We start from the raw sequence: 19,048 nt of genomic DNA, 5'->3' as shown, positions 1-19,048 counted from the left end.
TCCTCAGCCTCCCAGTACACACATTTTTTCCAGGCGTTTTTTGCATTTTTTTTTTGTTTGTTTATTTGTTTTGTGGTTGTTGTTGCAGTTTAGCCAGGGCCGAGTTCAAACCCGCCACCCTCGGTATACGGGGCCAACACCCTACTTACTGAGCCACAGACGCCACCCCTATATTTTTTATTTATCTAGTTCTTAGAAGGCACAATACATGTTAAATGAATGAATGAAGAAATGAAAGAATGATGGATGGATGGATGCCATGGACATGAAGCCAGAAGATCTGAATTCTTATTTAGATCAATATGATCAATACCAAAACTGTGAAGTAAGTAGGGGAGCAATTAATAGCTCCATTTTACAAATGATGAGACTGAGATTCAGAAAACTAAGTGATTTAGTTGAAGATACTGTTACAAAGTGGTTGAACTGGCTTTTAATTCTTAGGAATTTTTTTCCCCGCAGCATCATAATTCTTGAAGGCAAGAAAGATTTAATTTTCACATTTTAGGCCAAGAACAAGCCTTTAGAGAAAAAAACATTTACATGTCTGTCTCCCTCACCTCTTCTTCCTCTAACCAAGTGATTTCAGAGGCAAGTCAAAATCACAGGCTAATTTTATAGACCCACAGGTCTGGAAAGGAATATGGTCAAGAAGAACTGGACATCATGAAATCTTGCCCATTTTTGCACAGTTCCCTGATGGAAATGTAGTGCAGTTCTCTGCATGTGAAAGGAGTCTGTTTCCATGGCAGAGGAGGAAATGAGGAGGAAAGAGAGAAACAATAGAGTGTGTTTTCTCAGAATCGTTTCTCTAGATGTACTACAATTCCACAGGCAAGGGCAATTCAGTGACCAGGAAAGTGGCAGCAAGTGAGTTCTGAGAAATCTTCCTCACTCTGACTCACACCTGTCCATACAGAATCTGAAGCTAGACTTCCTTGGTTTTACCCCTGCCTTCCATCACTAACTTTGTAATGACACCTAACCTTAAATCTGTCTATTCTCATCCCATAAAATTGGGATAATAATAATTAATACCTTCCTCCTAGGTTGTTGTGAATATTAAGTGAATTAGTTTACAGTAATACCCTCAGATCAGTGTCTGGCACATTGTTAATGATATTGTCACTGTCACTGTTATAGCTGCTTGTTGGTAATTGAAACAATGCGTGTACTTTGAACACTTATTTTCAATAAAGTTTTTTAAAAGGAGGGAAGAGTAGCTGGATCACTCAAGGTGCTTTTACATGTTCTAGCTTTCCTCCCCATCTTCCATTTCTCACCTTTTGGAAATTAAGACTTCATAGGTCTGGGGTGAAACATGGCATGTGTAGTTTGAACTCTGAAATGCTTTCTTTTATCCTACCTCTAAACATAACACTCCACAAGAACCCCAGCTTTAGGGGATTTCTCTGAAGACTAAAAGTTTTTTTTCTTTTCATCCTCTGTCTCCAACAGAAGCTAGATTGAAACCAACCCATCTTATGATTCACACTTCATTTTGCATTACAGATATGCTGATGAGCTGTCTCAAACTTACAGACAATATTATGATGGCACTCTTTCTACAGACACTATGCATTAATCAAGTTTGATATAGCATTGTGTATACATAGATCTATTGTGTATATATGGTCTATAGTATATAAAGATCATATGGTATTGTGTGCATTACTCTGCAACTGACTTTTTCTACTTAATCTATGTGGACATCTTTCTAGGTTTGTGTACATAAATCTAATTCGTTCTTTTCTATAGCTGCATAATATTCCATAATATATATTCACCATGCTTTCTTCAGACATTCCTTATTACTGGAAATGCAACTTGTTTCCTACCAGAATTTCTTTTAGCCACGGGGCACCAGGCTGCAATAAACACCCCTGTGCATATTTCCCTGTGTATTAGGGCATGCCCTTCTTTTCTCTTCCGATAGACTCACAATGTGTGCACATTGGCAATTTTAGGAAATATTGCTGAAGAGGTTGAAACAATTCACTACCACCCTTCCACCAGCTTCTGGACATGTTATGTGTGTTGTAAGAAAGGGGAAGGTCAGTGTGGAACACCTTCAAGTGGTTACTGCTGTATAGTATAACAAGACTATAATTTATAGTTTGTGAAGTATTTTGGATTTTATGGATCAGATAAAACCTCATTCGATAACATGCTGTCTGCCCTTTTCTTAACATAACTGTATCCAGGATGTGGCTAAATTAACCACCCACCATCCCACAGCTGTACTCATCAATCCACCCCCATCCTTCTTCCTAGTTTTGTATGATACCTACTTGAGGGAAGAAAGAGTGGGCGAAAGTAGATGCTAAAATCCTGCAGGGGTAGGAAAAGGAATTGTGGGAGTGGGAACTCGTGCCAGCTGAACCCTGAGACCGCGGGGAAGATGTCAGGCAGCAGTTTAGAATCTATTTCTTTATTTTCACGCTCTCTTTCTGCTCAGAGACATTTTCAGCATAATAGCTTCTGACTTCTGTAACACCTCTGTAATCTCCCACAAATTCAATGGACTCTGTGTTGTTGGACTTCATCAGCTGTGTTATAATTCCCAGTAACTGGCACACAATTCATGTCCTATCCCTGAAAAGTTGGCCCCAACTAAATGGCTTCAAGGGGCTTAATGATAAGCCAGAGGCATTCCGAATGGATTCTAAAAGTATTCTAAGTCTGGACAAATCCTCGCTGGAATCCAATTTGGCTATTTCATTACCAGCTCTCTCTCTGGCATGCAAAAAGATGATAAACAACATTGTAAAGATGTAGATGAGATTGGCTTTTGTGACCTAATGTTTCTGATGAAGAGAGAAGTACACGTTGTTACAACAGGAAAAATGCACACTACTCACTAGCAACAGAATATTTCAGGCTTCATTGTGAATAGGAATCATTGTGATTTTTATTCAGAGACAAAGACCTGGCTGCTCTTGCTTTTTGTTGTGGTTTGATTAACCTATGCACACAGAGAACTGGTACACCTGCTCTATGAACTAAAAACCACTTTTTAAAAAGTAGGAAGTTGCCAACAATTTCTTACTGACTCAAACCAAGACTCCATAGGGGTGTAAAGAAGAGTAATGAGAGCAGTTTTCTAGGACCAGGCTCCACAGGATGGGTTTCATCCTGTGAAAATGGGTTAATAGTAGTTTTTACCTTATTTATGTATTTATTTGTTTAGAGACAAGGTCTCACTCTGTTGCCCAGGGTCAAGTGCAGTGGTGCTCTGCTGGATGAGTTCCAGCACGTGACTTAACCTCTGATCCTCCCGGCTCAGCCTCTTGAGTAACTAGGACTACAGACAAATGCCACCACATCCGGCTTATATTTTCACTTTTTATTTTTGTAAACATGGGAGTCTTTTTGTGTTGCCCAGTTGATCTTGAACTCTTTGTCTCAAGTGATCCTCCTGCTTTGGCCTTCCAAAGTGCTGGGATTACTGGTGTGAGTCACAGCACCCAGCCCGAACCTTATTATTTTTATGGGGCACAAGAAAGAACCAACAAATAAACAAATGTGAGGGGGTATGTGGGCAAAGAGGTGAAGTTTAAGCATGGAATCTACCCTTAACAATCATTAAGAACTATTGCACTTTAGCTACCATTTTAAATCGATAAATCTCTATGTAAGACGTTGGCATTGGCAGTATAATGTAGTATTTCTGTTCATGGTTTTGGTGTTGGACAGACCTGGTTTAAATCTTCCCTTTGACTGTTGGTAGCTGTGGGACCTCCATTTCTTTGTTCACCATATGGAATCAAGCAGAGGCCTGTATGTGACATGGTGCACGCTTGATCTGTTGTGAGAGTGCTGTGCCTGGTAGCTGTGATTATACTTCTGCTATTGGCTGCCATATTGATCCCTGTATTTGTTTCCTATTGCTGTTTTAACAAACTGCCACAACCTTGTCTTAAAGCCTTAAAGCCATAGGAATTTATTATCTCATGGCCAAGTGTCAAAAGCTCCATACTCCCTGTAGTGGCTCTGGGAAGGAATCAGTTCCTTGGTTGTTCTAGCTTCTGGTAACAGCCAGCATGTCTTGATGCTCCTTGGCCTGTGGCTGCATCACTCAGATCTCTGCCTCCGTCTTCACATTGCCTTCTCTTCTGTGTGTGTCCAGTCTCCTTTGGCCATTCTCTTATAAGGACACTTCCGATGGTACTTAGGGCCCACCAGATCACTCAGGATGGTCTCATCATCTCAAGATCCTTAATTTAGTCACGCCTGTAAAAATATCCTATAAAATAATATTCACAGATTCTAGGCAGTAGGACCTGATGTCTTTAGGAGCACCACTGAGCCAACTATAGCCCCTTACAATGTGTAAGGCTAGTATAAGGCTACCTAGATTTCTGGAGATATCTCTCATTCCTGGTTGAGGGAGGGAGGAAACTGAAAGGGAGGTGCTCATGACTTTATCTGACCAGCATGCTAAGAGGAAAGGAGTATTTGTCAGTAGAAAACAAAGCGAAGATGTGTTTCTGTGCTACTGGATCATTATTTCAAACATAAATGCTGATCCTACATGGATGATATAGTATAGACATGGAAATGCTGGATTTTGGACCTACGTGGTCCTGGGTCAACCACCAGGTGTACCTTATATTTGGTGTAACTTTGGAAATACTTATTATCCTTACGCCTCAGTTTCTTTACCTGTAAAATGAATTAGTACCTACCTCAGTGGGTGCCTGTGAGGACTGAATAGGGCCCAGCTCACAGTGTTTACTCTATGTGTTAGCTGTTACCATGCATTTCTGTGCATACGGATGGAGCAAAGTTTGGGGACTTGTAGGTTGAACACTTGCTGCATTTCTGAAATAGAAATCTACACTATCTGCTTTCTTTCTTCTAATTTCATCACTTGCTTCTAAGAGCATTATGCAGAGAACATTCTGGTTAATTAAGAATCATGGTTATGAGGATACCCAGTAACTGAGACTCCTTATGTAATATGCAAACTAAGAGCATGCACTACATGCATTCGTATGAAGGGCAGATCTGACTTTGTGGGGACTGAAATTTACATAACATGGCGGCCCTTTAATGAAAAGGAACACAAAGTCACAAATGTAAAAGCAGGTAGAAAAATGAACTTTTACGGAGAAGGAGAAGAGAAAACGTAACAAATCACTTGTTCAAGCTGGTCATGGAAGGCATATGAAATGCAAATGCCAGGGGCCAGCGTGCACGAATGTCAGGGCATAGGCCATTAGGGACAGTCCCTCTGGAAATAGTCTTGATGTGCTGGGTGACTGACAGCCCTCCCCTGGATCAGCAGCAATAAAGTTAAATTCATTAATCAAGGAAGGAGATGTATTACATACAAACTACAGCAATTTAATTTACTTTTTTTTTGAAGACTTCATAGATATAAAAAATGTATAGATACCTCTGAACCTACATTTTAATTTGGGATGCGGAAAGTAGAGTTCTGTGTTTCCTTTTAAGTTCTTAGCCTTTATCTAGAAATTATTATTCTTCAGATCCTAAGTCTTACCTGGATGGAGAAGGGAGCCTGGAGACGGGAGCCCCGGGCATGAGGTCAGGGTCACAGCACCATCACTGTGGCGCATACATTCTTGTCATCTGCTCTCTCTCTCCTGTCTCTCTTGTGTGCTCCAGTTTTCAGGTGTTGGGTGGTTAACAAGCTGCGTGGTTAGTCCTGACCATCTGGACTTATTAATGCTGTCTGGGCAGCTTTTGAAGGGCCAATGCTATTCTTTCTAGAAAGTATTGTCCTTCAGAAGGAACCGGGGAAGGTGGCAAGGCCTGTCTGTATCTCCCTCTCATTTCTGTTTCCCTCTGTCCTTCACACCTAACCACCCTGCCCCTATTCCGGAAGAATATACAATTACGGAGTTTTGAAATCACTCACTAATTGGGGGACCCCTGAAAGATCCCAAAGCATGCATGGCTAATGATGGTGGAATTTTGGATACTATGACAGGAAATCAGGAGCTCAATGTGGGGGAGTACTGTGGGACACTCAGCTTCCAGGCACTTGTCAAATGACTCAGAGGCCATGCAGCCCACTCAGCTTACTCACAAGGCCACTGCTGCTCTTGCAGATAAACTGACCCCTGGATTGGGTGGCACAGTTAGGTCTATTCTTCCAGGTCCAGGTCCCATACCAGCCTGTCCATACCTCCTCCCCCTCAGCCAGGGGGGAAGTGTGGATTCCAGCGTGGGATGGCCCAGAACGAGTGCTTCCTGGAGCCCTGGGTTCATCTAAATGGGCCAGGAAGGTACAGAGAGGAGGGAACAAAACTGGTATCAGCTGCTTGCGGACGAGTAAGACCTGAGGCTGCTGTGGTAGTTAGAGCCCCATCTCTTAGCACACACGTGTAGTAGCCACTCATTCAAGTATTCATTCAAAGGCTTTTTTGAAACACATGCCAGGCACCTTATTGGCTCGAAGATACAAAGCAAAGTTCACACTTATATTTACAAAAAGATGAGCATATCAGAAATAATACAGAATGATGTGATAAATTTTGTAATGGAAGATATGTAGAGCTTCAGGGAGGCCAAGAACTGGGAATGACTGTGTGTGTGGCGCGCGTGTGTGTGTGTGTGTGTGTGTGTGTGTGTGTGAACACTTGTATAGGGCTTCTCAGGCAAAGCAGGGAAAATAAGCCATGTTCTTCTAGTGTATTTTGAATGAAAGAGGGTCACCTCACATGGGTTCCTGAGACCAGCTGGCTCTTGTTCCAGCCTTGTCTTCACTGTACGCTCGTCCTGATGGCCACATACATCATCTGCAATTACTGACCTGCTGTCTCATGTTCATCTTCCCCAAAGTTCCCTAACCCAGAGATGCCATCTGTAAAAACTTCTGGGAAGGTTGGGGTTATAGATGAGGTCACAGAATGATGCAGAAGAAAAACCATTTAGAATAAAAAATTAAATGGCACTATTCTTTAAAAGTGCCATGACAATTCTCACCCTAAGGCATCTCTCATGGCCCCTTTCAAGCCCCTTGCCTGCCACCTTCATGCGACCTGTCACATTAGGGAGTCACCTCTTTGCTTTGTTGCTGATGAAGAGAGTTCCCTTTCCCAGCACTTGGAAGGAAGGGGCTTTCCTCTGAGGCCACTGTTGGGTCCAGGCTGTGAGTCCTCTGGCATCACTGCCACACAAGGCCAAGGAGTGCAGTGGCTGGGGTGGGTCAGCTTGTTTGTGGTGGTTGGTACTGTGCACCTGGGCCGCAGCCACCATATAGGAGAGAGGATGTCCTGGAGCAGCCGTGAGCTGAATGAGGTGCACGTCTATGGAGACTCAGGGTGTGTCACAGGCAGCCTCCCAGGGAAAGGGGACAGGCAGATACTGAGGGTAAAAATGTTGCTGCCTTCAAGCTTTAAGAGCCCAGAAGGAATTCTACTGTGGAGAAATAAGTACAAAGAAAGATACCTAAACTAGCAAGAGGTAATAAATCCAGAGCTCTGAGAGCAACAGGCAGCGAGCACCTTCTAGCTCAATACCACCAGCCCTGCCTTCCAGCCCTGCCCAGTCTCCTCTTTTCCTGAGCTCCTGTCACATCTCCCATCTTTGCCACTTGTGTTGACACTTACATCATACTCTGTCTTATGTTGTTTCCTAACTCTGGTCTCATGTGTATACATTATCTCTCCACAGCTTGAATATAAACTCCTGGGGGGTGAGACTGCGCCTGAAAACTGGCAAGAGGTATGAGGGAAACCCATTTTAAAACTTGTATATTTACTCTAAGAGATAATACAATTGAGTCATTGTGTGGTACAATGAAGGAAATTATGTAATGATTATTATAAAAAGCAAATCATTCTTGCTTAATTTCTTGGTCCAAAAATTATTTTTCAGGTTTTTGTAATAAAAAATGTTAAACATACACTAAAGCAAAGAGAGTAATATAATTAATCCTCCTATAACCATCATCTAGAATCTGTAATTTTTAAGTTTTTGGCCATTTTTGCTTTATTCATCTCCCTTTTATGCAGAGTAATTAAAAAGCTTTAATCCTGGATATGTTATTCACCTTTATATAGTTCAGTATGTATCTTTTAAAAACATGGACATTTTCTTTTATAACCATAATGCTTTCAGCAACTTAATTAGCATCAACATAATATTAAAAGTAGCTCCTGGGTGCTCGCTTCGGCAGCACATATACTAAAATCAGAACGATACAGAGAAGATTAGCATGGCCCCTGAGCAAGGATGACACGCAAATTCATGAAGCATTCCATACTTAAAAAAAAAAAAAGTAGCTCCTGGGTATCATCTATACTTGCCCCATTACATAATTTAAAAGAAGGCCTATTCCTTAACCCTGTCACAGGGAGTCCATGCTAAGAATTCACCTTGATTCTATCCAAGGTCAATTCTTACCTGGCAGCAGTAGCAAAGTCTAAGAATCACAGCCACAAGCTCATAGCTGGCTACTCCAGGCTACGGGAGGGGCCTGGAGTCCCTCTGGCTTTCTCTAGAGAGAGGAAACTGGGTCTCTGCTAACCAATGCTGTGAGAGGTCTCTGTATGTGTGCACATGTCTGCACCCAGTATAGAAGCCATCTTTGGAGCCTTAAAGTAGAAATAGATTTCAGGGAGTTGTGACAGAATTCAGGGATTTGTGAATTTAGATGGGGAGAAAAGTATACATTTTAAGTGTTTACTAAGCTCTAATTGCAATTTTAAATCTCTTTCATCTATGAATATAGGCAGCAAGCTGCAGAAATATTAGCAGTACCTGGACTGTCATCAGTAGAAATCAAAATATTTTAATATCACATTACATTTTTGTATATATCTTCAACTACGGTGAATACTTTTCATTACTATGAAATTAGTTGTTTTTCTACCTCTAGATATAGTTACAGAGCATGTCCCATGTATTTTGTTTTACACATTTTCAAAGAATATTCTGAGAAGGAATCCATAGGCTTCACCAGATGGCTAAGAAAAATAATTCTTCAGCACAAAAGGCAAAAAACTCCTGGGATGGGGCAGCCTGTTTGGAGACACCCAGAAAGCCTAATAGCTAGGAAGCTGTGAGCAATGGTTGGGGAGAAAAGAGGATTATGCCCTATTTAATTCATCAATTTCTTGAACATAATTACTGGGAATGAGAAATCAGCTCTGTAAGGAGTCCTAGAAGTTTCAAGAGCCATGTGAAGGCCCATCTCCAAGGTGACATTCCTCGTCATATTGGCATATGAGTCACAAACTTTGGCCAGCTCTTCTGAAAGGATGCTCCAAGTACTCCAGAGATGGAGTACTATAAAAATCTGAGGTATTAATAGAATTCCTCCCACTTGCAGGCTGCAGTTCCTCCCACTGTCTTCCCGCCACATACTGGGTGTCCTGTGAAGCTGACTGCAGGAAGGACAGTGGGAGACAGCTCTGGACTCACAGGCAGGAGCCCCACTTCAAATCACCATCCCCAGCGCGTCAAGAGGGAGGGAAAGCAAGTTACTTAAACTTCCTTTTCTGGAGAATGGGATCGATGCCACTTGCCACCTACCTTCACAGAGTTTGAAGTCAAGTAAGGTGTCACACTGTAGTAGCATGTAAAGCTAAGCTTTGCTAAAGGCACAGAGTACAATTAACCAGCTGTTGCTGGAATATTCTTTACTTGCAGATTCATCGAACTTGTTTACTTCTCACGGGCTAATGACTATTAGCGTTATGCAACGAATTGCATGTAATTGCTTATACAGCATATCGTCGCCTGATATAGTAACCATGTCCTTAAGTTTTCTAAGCAAGTAAAAAAAGGCTTTTATAGTTATTTTTGCTTCCTACAGCCACAACAATTTATCAGCCCTCAAATTTCACATTCACATTTCATGTGGCTTTTGGCCAGGATTATGTTAATAGCAATCAAACATTAAAAGCAGGCTAGCAGCTGTTCCCAGTACCCCTAAACTAGAAATGACCCCAATGTCCATCAACAGTAGAATGAGTGAAATAACTTGTGTTATACATTCCTACAAAGGCGTACTATACAGCAATGAGAATGAAGAAACTATTGCCACTGGCAGGAACATGTATCAGTCTTACCAGTATAAGGTTGAGGAAAAGAAGCCAGACAGAAAAGAGAACCCATTGAATGATTCCATTTATTTAGAATTCACAAACAGGACAAGCAAGCCTGGAGTGTTAAGAGTGGTAGTTACATGTGGAGAGGGTCCAGTGGCTGGACGAAGACCACAGGGAGTCCTGGGTGGTGCTAGTAATAAATAATTCTGTTTCTTGACTTGCGTGCTGGTTACTTGGGCGTATTCATGTCGTGAAAATTTATCTAGCTGTATACTTACAATTGTGCACTTTACTGTGTGTATATGTTATACTTCAACAAATATTAAACATTTTTTTAAAAGACATGAACAAGCTACCCCCAAAATTATTTTTAAATCCCCCCTTCTCCTGAGCACATACCTTCTTAGAGTTGGTGATATTCAAAAACAATGCTAAGAAATCTAAAATTCTTAATTGGGACTTCTGGTAATATGAAAGTCACCAGAAAACAACCTGTTCTGCCTTCCTTCCCTCCTTGGGTTATAATCTTCTCGATTGACATATTTGTTAATCTTAAATGACAGATGTCATCAAACCACCCAGGATCTGTTCTAATGACTTGTTAAAGTGACCTTAAATAAAGGCAGCTCTGATGAAGGCTGCCCTCCGGTGAGCTTTTCCCCAGAGCCAGGGTGCCGGTGTAAGTTCTGCTCTGACCAGGCACCCAGCCAGGCCTGTGCAGGCCTGTGCTCTGACCAGGCACCCAGCCACCCCCCCACACCTGCCCTGTGCAGCTCCCCCTGAAGGCATGCAGCCTGGGGCCCAGTCCTGGGAAAGAACGGAGCCTTCTAACTGGCCAGCCCAGGGAGGGCCTTTGTCTCCTACTGGTGGACTCAAAGTGGGTGCGTTCTCTAAGCAGGGCTAAGGAGGGCTACATCTGTCTCCCACAAGGCTCCCCTTTGGTGGGCCCCTCCCACTGTTGGGTGCCTGTTGACATGGAGCTTGATCTTCCCTTTTCCCCTGGCCTTCTTTTTCCACCTACCTTTTTGTAAGAAGCCTTTGGGAACCACCTTCTCTCTTGTACTTCTTCCCTCTCTACCAGAGCACAGAATAACTCTAAGGCCATTTGTTGGCTTTGCTGGGGATAAAAAGCCAGAGCCTGTTTAGGACTCATTGAAATCCAGTTCCTATCCTGATGCCTAATGTTTAGAAGGAACTTAAATATACTTTGAATATTTAAAGTATATTTTTCCACATTGAATATACTTGTTCAAGCAGAAAACTACAGGTTGTTAATATTTCAATGAGAGCAGTTGTCAGAGTCAGGCAGAGCCCTGCCAGGATCTAGCAGGTTGCTCTTTAGGCCTTGGGCAAGTTACTCAATTCCCTCAAATGTAAAATGGGGATAATACTATCTTCCTTATAAGGAACTGGGTATGATTATGGAAGCAAAATGTATGTAACTACCAGAACAATGCACATCTCATCAAATTTGCCCCAAAACCCCCCAGGCTTTATAGCCACAATGTTGTGTCACTGACTGTGGAATTTTACCTCCAGCATTCAGGCTTAACAACTCTGTTTACCGAGGTAGGCAGGCCTGCAACAAAACTTATGGTCAGCAGGAAATGAAACTTTTTTCCTTAGGCATCCAGGGCACAGAGCATATAGGCTTTTAGCCTATAATCTACTCTCTCAGTTAATAAACACCCTATAAGCTCAAAATAGGTGCCAGGAACCATGCTGGCTGCAGTGACCTATAGAATAGGGTTTCCACTCTTAGTGCAGAGTCTGTGAGGGGTGTATCATTAAATGCAGAAAACAAGTTCTTATTACTATAATAGAAATACCTGCATGGTGATCTGTGACATCTATCAATCCATCATTTTGCTTTCCAAGCATCCATTCTTCTGTCTATTTACATACACAATTCTTCTGTCACTATCTTTGTATAGTAATAAGTACTCTATATGTTTCTATTATTCCCGTATTAATGACCTGTACATAGAAAGATGTCCTCTAGAAAAATTTTAACCATATACATATAGAGAGATGTTTACATTCTGATTATTTCTGGGGCATAGGATTTGGTGATGAAGTTTTATTATTTTTTTAATTTTCTACATTGTTTGAATTTTCTAGAACAGGGATCATTTTCAAAAAATATTAAAATACTAAAAGAGATTTATGAACTAAAAATTTCAAAAACTTCACCAAAGTGAAAAAATATTAAATACTAAAATTTACATAAGAAATAGGAACTTACCCAGACTAATATGTTTTAAAGAGATTGTCATCAGTGACAACTTTCAAAAAGTTCTAGGCCCAAATGATTTTAAAGGTGAGTTCTATCAAACTCTTGAGGAACAATAAATTCCCAGATGTAGTCTAAGTTATTCCAAAATAGACAAAAAGCAAAAGCTGCCAAGGTCATTTTATGATATTGGTGTATTTAGATGAACACAGTGTTTTAAAAATAAAGAAGGAAAATTATAGTTCCTTTCTCTTATGCAAGTTGATGAAAAAGTCTTTTAAAATATTAGCCAATGGATTCCAACACATTTTAAATTATGCAGCCTGATTAATGAATGATTCATTATTAGGGATTCTGCCAACACTATTCAGAACATTAGTAAATTAGAGTTTTAAAAATCTCATTTCAATTGGTGCAGAAAAAGTATCTGATAAATTCTTTGCTTGTTTATGATAAAAACTTATGGTCAGCGGGAAAAAACAAACTAAGAGTAGAAAAGAATATCCTTAACTCCCTTAAATGGATGAAGGTTTTATTCCCAAACGCCCAACAAACATCATATTTAATGGAGAAACTTTAAATACATTCCTGTTAAAAGTAGGAAATAAGACAAGTATTTGCACTGTGTTAAGCCACCATATATCACAAACAGTGCAATCATGTTGGAAGACCAGGCCACAGTGAAGGAAAGAATGAGAAATAGGGTGATTGGAAAGGAATAAATTAATTGTCAGTTTTTACAGATGATACTATGTATGTCCATCTACTTAGAATAAACAATAGAACCGAAAAATAAACTGTAAAAACTTTGTGGATATATGATCAAACTCTAAGAGGATTTCCAACAGCAAACTGTCAAATGTTACAGGAAAAAAAGCAAGACACCATTCACAGTAGCAACAACAACTAAAAATATCTGGTAATTGACTTAAACAAGAATACATAGGGCCTCCTTAAATGTTCCAATAAAGAACACAGACAAAAAACCTGACTGAATAAGAAACATTCCTTGTTCTAATATGGTAAGCTTTACTGTCATAAAGATGTCAACTGTCCCGGCTTTTATCCAGTAAGTACAATGTAATCCCATCAAAATTCCAGTTTGAGATCCACGATAAATTTGTTCTAAAAAGTATGTGATGTTGGGGCAGTAGAGAACTTCTAAACGTAAAACATAAAAACTTCAAAAAGCCCATATGGTATAAAATTGATTATTGCGATATGTCAAAATTAAAGATTTATGTTATACAGAGGACACACAAAGTTAGGAACTTTTTTTTAAAATAAGAGATTTACAATTTTCCAAATGGATAAGTGATTCCTATCTAGAATAGACAAGAAGAACTCAAAAACAAACAAGAACAAAAAGGCAACAACTTCATTAGAAAAATGGGCAAAGCACATGAACAGACAATTTGCAGGGCTATAAACTCCGAATGCTAACAAATCACAACGAACTCAGTGAATTAACATAATGATGATAATTTTATACATGTACCTATTTGACTGGAAAAAATTTGCAAGCCGAATAATACCATATGTTGGTGGGATGTGGGACTGTGCCCAGCTGGTGAGAACAAGAACTGGCATGTACCTGTGTCTTATGAGCTGGAAAGACTGAAAAGAAGGTAAAGAAGTGAGAGTAGTTGAAAAATGAATAAGTTTCGTGGCTTAGGAGACTGTGTAGTTTCAGGTGACTGTGCCCAAGACAAAGAATGAAGGAGGAAGAGGAGGAGAAGGAGTTGGTCTGGGGATAAAGATGTTTTCCACGTTTGACCTGTTAAGAGTTATGAATTAATGGGACACCCTGATGGAAATAGAAGGTGCTGAATGCATATGAACTTCTTTACCAAATCAATTTCTTTGTTCTTCTGTGTTTAGGAAAGTCTGAAGTCTATTTTATTTTTATTTATTCATTTATTTTGAGACAGAATCTCAAGCTATCACCCTGGGTAGAGTGCCATGGCATCACAGCTGACAGCAACCTCAAACTCTTGGGCTTAAGCAATTCTCTTGCCTCAGCCTCCCAAGTAGCTGGGACTACAGGCACCCACCACAATGCCCAGCTATTTGTTGTTGTTGTTGTTGTTACAGTTGTCGCTGTTTAGCAGGCCCAGGCTGGGTTCGAACCCGCCAGCCTTGGTGTATGTGGCTGGCACCCTGCCCTACCCACTGAGCTACAGGCATGGCCTGAAAGTCTAAAGTTTAATTTATAATTTCCTCCAGTTTAAATTCTGTGAGTTTTCATAGTTGAAAGGCCAATCTTTCTATTAATTCCTTCTCAATAATAAAGGAATAAATAGATAACACTGATTTATTAGATCATTAAAACTTTTAAGCTGTAGTTAGGAACCGAGGGAGTAGATAACTCTGTTTTGTCTAGGTTACCTAATGTCACCATTCTTGGGCATAATGAAAATGAGGTTGAAGACACATCATTTCTGAATGGAAAGTTCATTTATTCTGATGCCAGAAACTCAGACTTTAAATACTAGCTTGGCTACTAGCATGCTATGCAATTGGGGGCAGGATCTTAGCTCTTCAATAAATGGGAATAATAATAATTACTTCTCATGAATATTATTGGGGTTAAATAAAATCAATGTAAAATATACAGGAAGTGTCAAATATAGTAGAAGTACCATAAAGGCTAGTCATTATCATCATTATTATTACTGTAGGCCTTTACCTTCAATTATTATCTTACTAATTCTAAACTGCAGAGTAGCCTACATCAGCACTAAGAGGAATATATGTAATTTTTCATTTCTAGTAGCCATATTAAAAAAGTAAAAAGAAATAAAATATATTTAATTTAATTTGGTATATACAAAGTATTATCTTGCCAACACATAATCAAGTTTGTATTCATTTTTGTATTCAGTTTTTATATGTGGTATGTATTTTACACTGACAGCACATCTCAGTCCAGAGGAGTCACATTTCAAGTGTTTAAAACCCACACATGGCTAGTGGCTGTTGCATTGAATAGCACAGATCTAGATGCAAATTTTTAAAAAACTGTATTATTTAAACATTATCTTTAAAATGGACAAGGTCATCAGTATCATTCTCAGATAAAAAGAGTTTATTAAAGAAATACCATGGCATTTTTTTCCCCACCTCAGTCATTAGAAATGGAGGTTTCTTATGAAGCCAGTAAACAATCTACCACACACCCACATAGGAGAAAAATTTAAGTCTTTTCAAGGTGGGGAAAGGGAGCTTGGGGAAGAATGGGGGGGATTGGTGTGCTCCCACTTAAAGGGCATGAGGTAGGGGTGTATGGCATACCTTTTGGGTGCAGGAAACACAAGAGGTACTCTACCCAACAAATTCAAAAATGGTGACCTGGTTGTTTGTACCCTCAAAATAACCTGAAATAAAAAAATAAAAAAAAAAAGAAGAAGAAAATGGGTCCAATACAATATTAAGATAGCTTTGAAAATTTCCCCAGTTTTCTCTTCAGTAATACCCAGCTAGCTAAAGGATCTTCTTTGATCTAGTTTGGCCTCTCTCCCACCAAAATAATGCTATACCATACCATCATCCACATGCCCTGGGTCCCTTAAACTTCTTCATCATATCTGGCTAAATACTGCCTCTTCAGTCTAAATAATAACAACAATAATAATAGCAACAATTAATAATTGTATTGATCTCTTAAAAAAAAGAAAAAGAAATGGAGGTTTCCTTGGAACAGTCTTTGGGCCTGTGGTGCTTCTGGAAAGAAGTCTCTGCCTATGCACCCTACTTTCCACCCCAGTCTCTGCCTTCAACAAATTTGGGAGTCAGGCTGAGCAGGACCTTAGAAGTGTCCTTGGAGCCAGGGGTCCATGGAGCATTTTTGACTGCACCTTGAGGGACCTGCAGGTCTTCGGCCTCTTCCCCCTGGAGTTTAAAATGTTAATTTTAAAACAAGTAATACCCCTTCAGAGTACCTAAGAAGACCCAAACCACACCAACCGTTTAACAAAAATATGGAAGGAATTGACTATTCATTTCCATTTGGCTCCGACTCACACGCTGCTGCCACCCAGCAGCTGTGCAGTAGACTGTTCTGTTTGGAATCATTTTGGAATAAAGTAGAGAAGAAAGATACACTTGCATAAGCTCATGGCAACCACACATTGAGTAAGATAAGGATTAATGATGCTCAGAACAAATGAAAATGTGAAATTGTTATCGTTCTCTGCAATGTCTAATGGAATATCCTGCCCCCGTGAGTGGGGATTCCTGCTTTGGGTGGCAGTGTGGCCAGAGGACTTCTCTCTGATCTACTTCAAATCTATTGTTCTCTAGTTTTTGAAGTCATTATGTAGGGAACATTTGTTACAAGAAGCATTTTTTTGAAGTATAATCTCCTAGATTTACCAATTTTAAAATACATTTGATTTTCTTTTTTTTTTTGCCAAGCTTTTACTGGGCCACAACCATGCAATACACATTGTACACGTGAAGCCTATTTGTATGCTGAGGACCTGGGAAGCTGGCATCCCATCTGTCCAATAGAGCTGGAGTTAGGGCTTCCTGCAGACTGGCTCCAGTGTAGACCCTGTCCATGCTCCTTGCCCAGGCACTTCACTACTCCAAGTTTTCTCACTCACCAAGGGGATGACCCAGGTCTTTAAATTATGGAGACTATGAAGAAGGAAGGATGAAAAATATGTGTGGCCTTAATGAAGTAGAATCAATTCATAATCTCCGTCTCTCATGCTCAGTGACTTAGGTGGAACACAGGTTGGCAACAGGGAGTTGCTGGCCAGTAGTGAAGAATCTCACATCACCCGACTCTGTCCCCACCCTCTGTCCTTGCCCGTGCTGACCCTTTCGAAATCTCCAGAGCAGCAGAGAATTCAGCTCTGCCATGTGTGTCTTGGGTCAAAGGAGGAAAAGCACAGCGCTCCAATGTGTGACTCTCAGCCTGAAAGGACCCAAGTGTCTTCTGATAAACAACACTTGAGACTTTTTTTTTTAATGAAGGCATTGAACTGAACTTCTTTTGAAATGGGCTAGACAGGGTAAACAAGGAGAGATCTTGTTTTCCCTTCATCCTGGAAAAATAACATTTCTTGCTTTCCAGCTCAGTACAGTTGACTGAATTGGAAAGGAATCTATTTTCTCTGGAAAGATTTATTTGCCCAACAGTTGTGTTTTTGTATATGTGTGTGTGTTGGCAGGATAGATAGATTTTCCAGAACAAGGGTCGTCTTGTTCACAATTTACAGGGGCCTAAGAGTTGACTAGGGAATTGAATGTTAGGGAAGGCTTTTGCAGACTTTGGTGTTATATTCAGACTCCAAAGGTTGGCCTGGATGCTAGGACAGAGAGGTGACAGTTCTGGGGCAGTGACTGTGGCAACTCCCTGTTCACCCAAGAGCAGAGAGAAGCATCTCTACCTGCTTTACCTTTCTGAGTGCAATTTCAAGACATGAGACCATCAGGATCTGTAAGGAGCATCTGTGTTTCTATTTTTCAAACAGAGAAACTGTTTACAAAAAAAAAATTGAACAATTTTTGAATAAAGCCATGGGTAAAAGCTAAGAGTAACATTTTCTCCTCTCCTTACAACTAGGTTTCTTTACCCACCTGGGGACGCATATTTCAAGATCAAGCAAAGAACGACATGTAAATCTCTTTCTGGCTGAATTAGAGAGGAGACTTAGAAGAATTATTAGGTGTCCCTTGTTCCTATCTCCTTCTATCTTCAGCTTCACAAAGGACTGGCATCACATTGGGAATTTTAGAGCAAATATTTCCTATTACACGGAAAATAATTTTCATTACTTTTCATTTCCTCCCATTGTGTGCCAAGAGTTAATATAATATACAATAAAATTGTATGTTTTGACATGTTGTCTTGAGAATACGTCTTTTAAAGGTAAGTGACCTACTTCTTGTCAATTCAAACAAATATATATACGTATATGTATATGTATATATATATATTTGCCAGAAAGAACATTATATCTTAAACTAAAGTTCTTTATTTCTGATTTTTTGTCTCCAGGTCACTTCTTGCTAAACCCAACTGTCAGCCAGGCTGGATTTTGCACAAGTGACTTTTCAGGTGTGGCTGGCCAACAGAAAGGAAAGGAAAGGTGTTTTTCCTTTTAGCACGAGCCTTAAAACTTTTACCACATTTTCCATTGCCCAGTGTCTGTTTTCAAGGAAGCACAGACCAGGAGAAAACAGAAAAGTCTGAGATTTCTCCTTTGTAGCTGTTGGCTGTCAGCCTCTCAGTGCATTTCATTTAGCAAAATCCACATAATTAAATGAGGGGAAAGTATCATTTTTCTTTCATGGCAAAATGGTTTCCATGAGGAGAAACAGGCTGATGAGTTCTGCTCTGAAGTGTTGCTGGAAGACTTCCATGGTGGAGCACCTTCCTACAGGGCAAGACTCTGCATTCCTGGGGCTGACAGCAATAGGGCTCAACTGCTTTCTACTTTCTAAGCGTTCTCCTTCCTATGGCATTCTTAACTTTTTACAAATACATTCCTATTGTGTGCCAAAGTCCATGTCTTTGGCATAATTGGAAATGTCACTAATTCCTATTGTGATCTTCGTTTCTCCAGTTGGAAGCTGGCTGGGACTGAGTCTGGGCTAAACAGGTCTTACATTAGCTTTGAAGTTACCCAGCAGAGCAGCTCTAGCAGAATAAGCAGGTGTCTCCAGGAAAGACCTCAAGAGTTTTCCAGGGCAAGGGTCATGATTTTTCTTATCATTTTTTTTTTCTATAAATACCTACCCTATGCTTGATGTTAAACCAATATGAATTGGAAAT

General features: G+C 40.2%; 1 non-coding gene across 1 annotated transcript; it reads left to right on the top strand.

Annotated features, from left to right (window-relative positions):
* The first annotated feature begins 8,136 nt into the window (after nucleotides 1–8,136).
* Nucleotides 8,137–8,243, top strand: LOC128567049 (U6 spliceosomal RNA). Its single transcript, XR_008374724.1, has one exon. It is a non-coding gene; the product is annotated as a U6 spliceosomal RNA (small nuclear RNA).
* The last annotated feature ends 10,805 nt before the right edge of the window (nucleotides 8,244–19,048 follow it).

This window comes from Nycticebus coucang, chromosome 15, assembly GCF_027406575.1.
Source record: "Nycticebus coucang isolate mNycCou1 chromosome 15, mNycCou1.pri, whole genome shotgun sequence".
Taxonomy (NCBI): domain Eukaryota; kingdom Metazoa; phylum Chordata; class Mammalia; order Primates; family Lorisidae; genus Nycticebus; species Nycticebus coucang.
The sequence above is the reverse complement of the archived record's forward strand: the minus strand, read 5'-3'. Positions and strand labels throughout refer to the sequence as shown.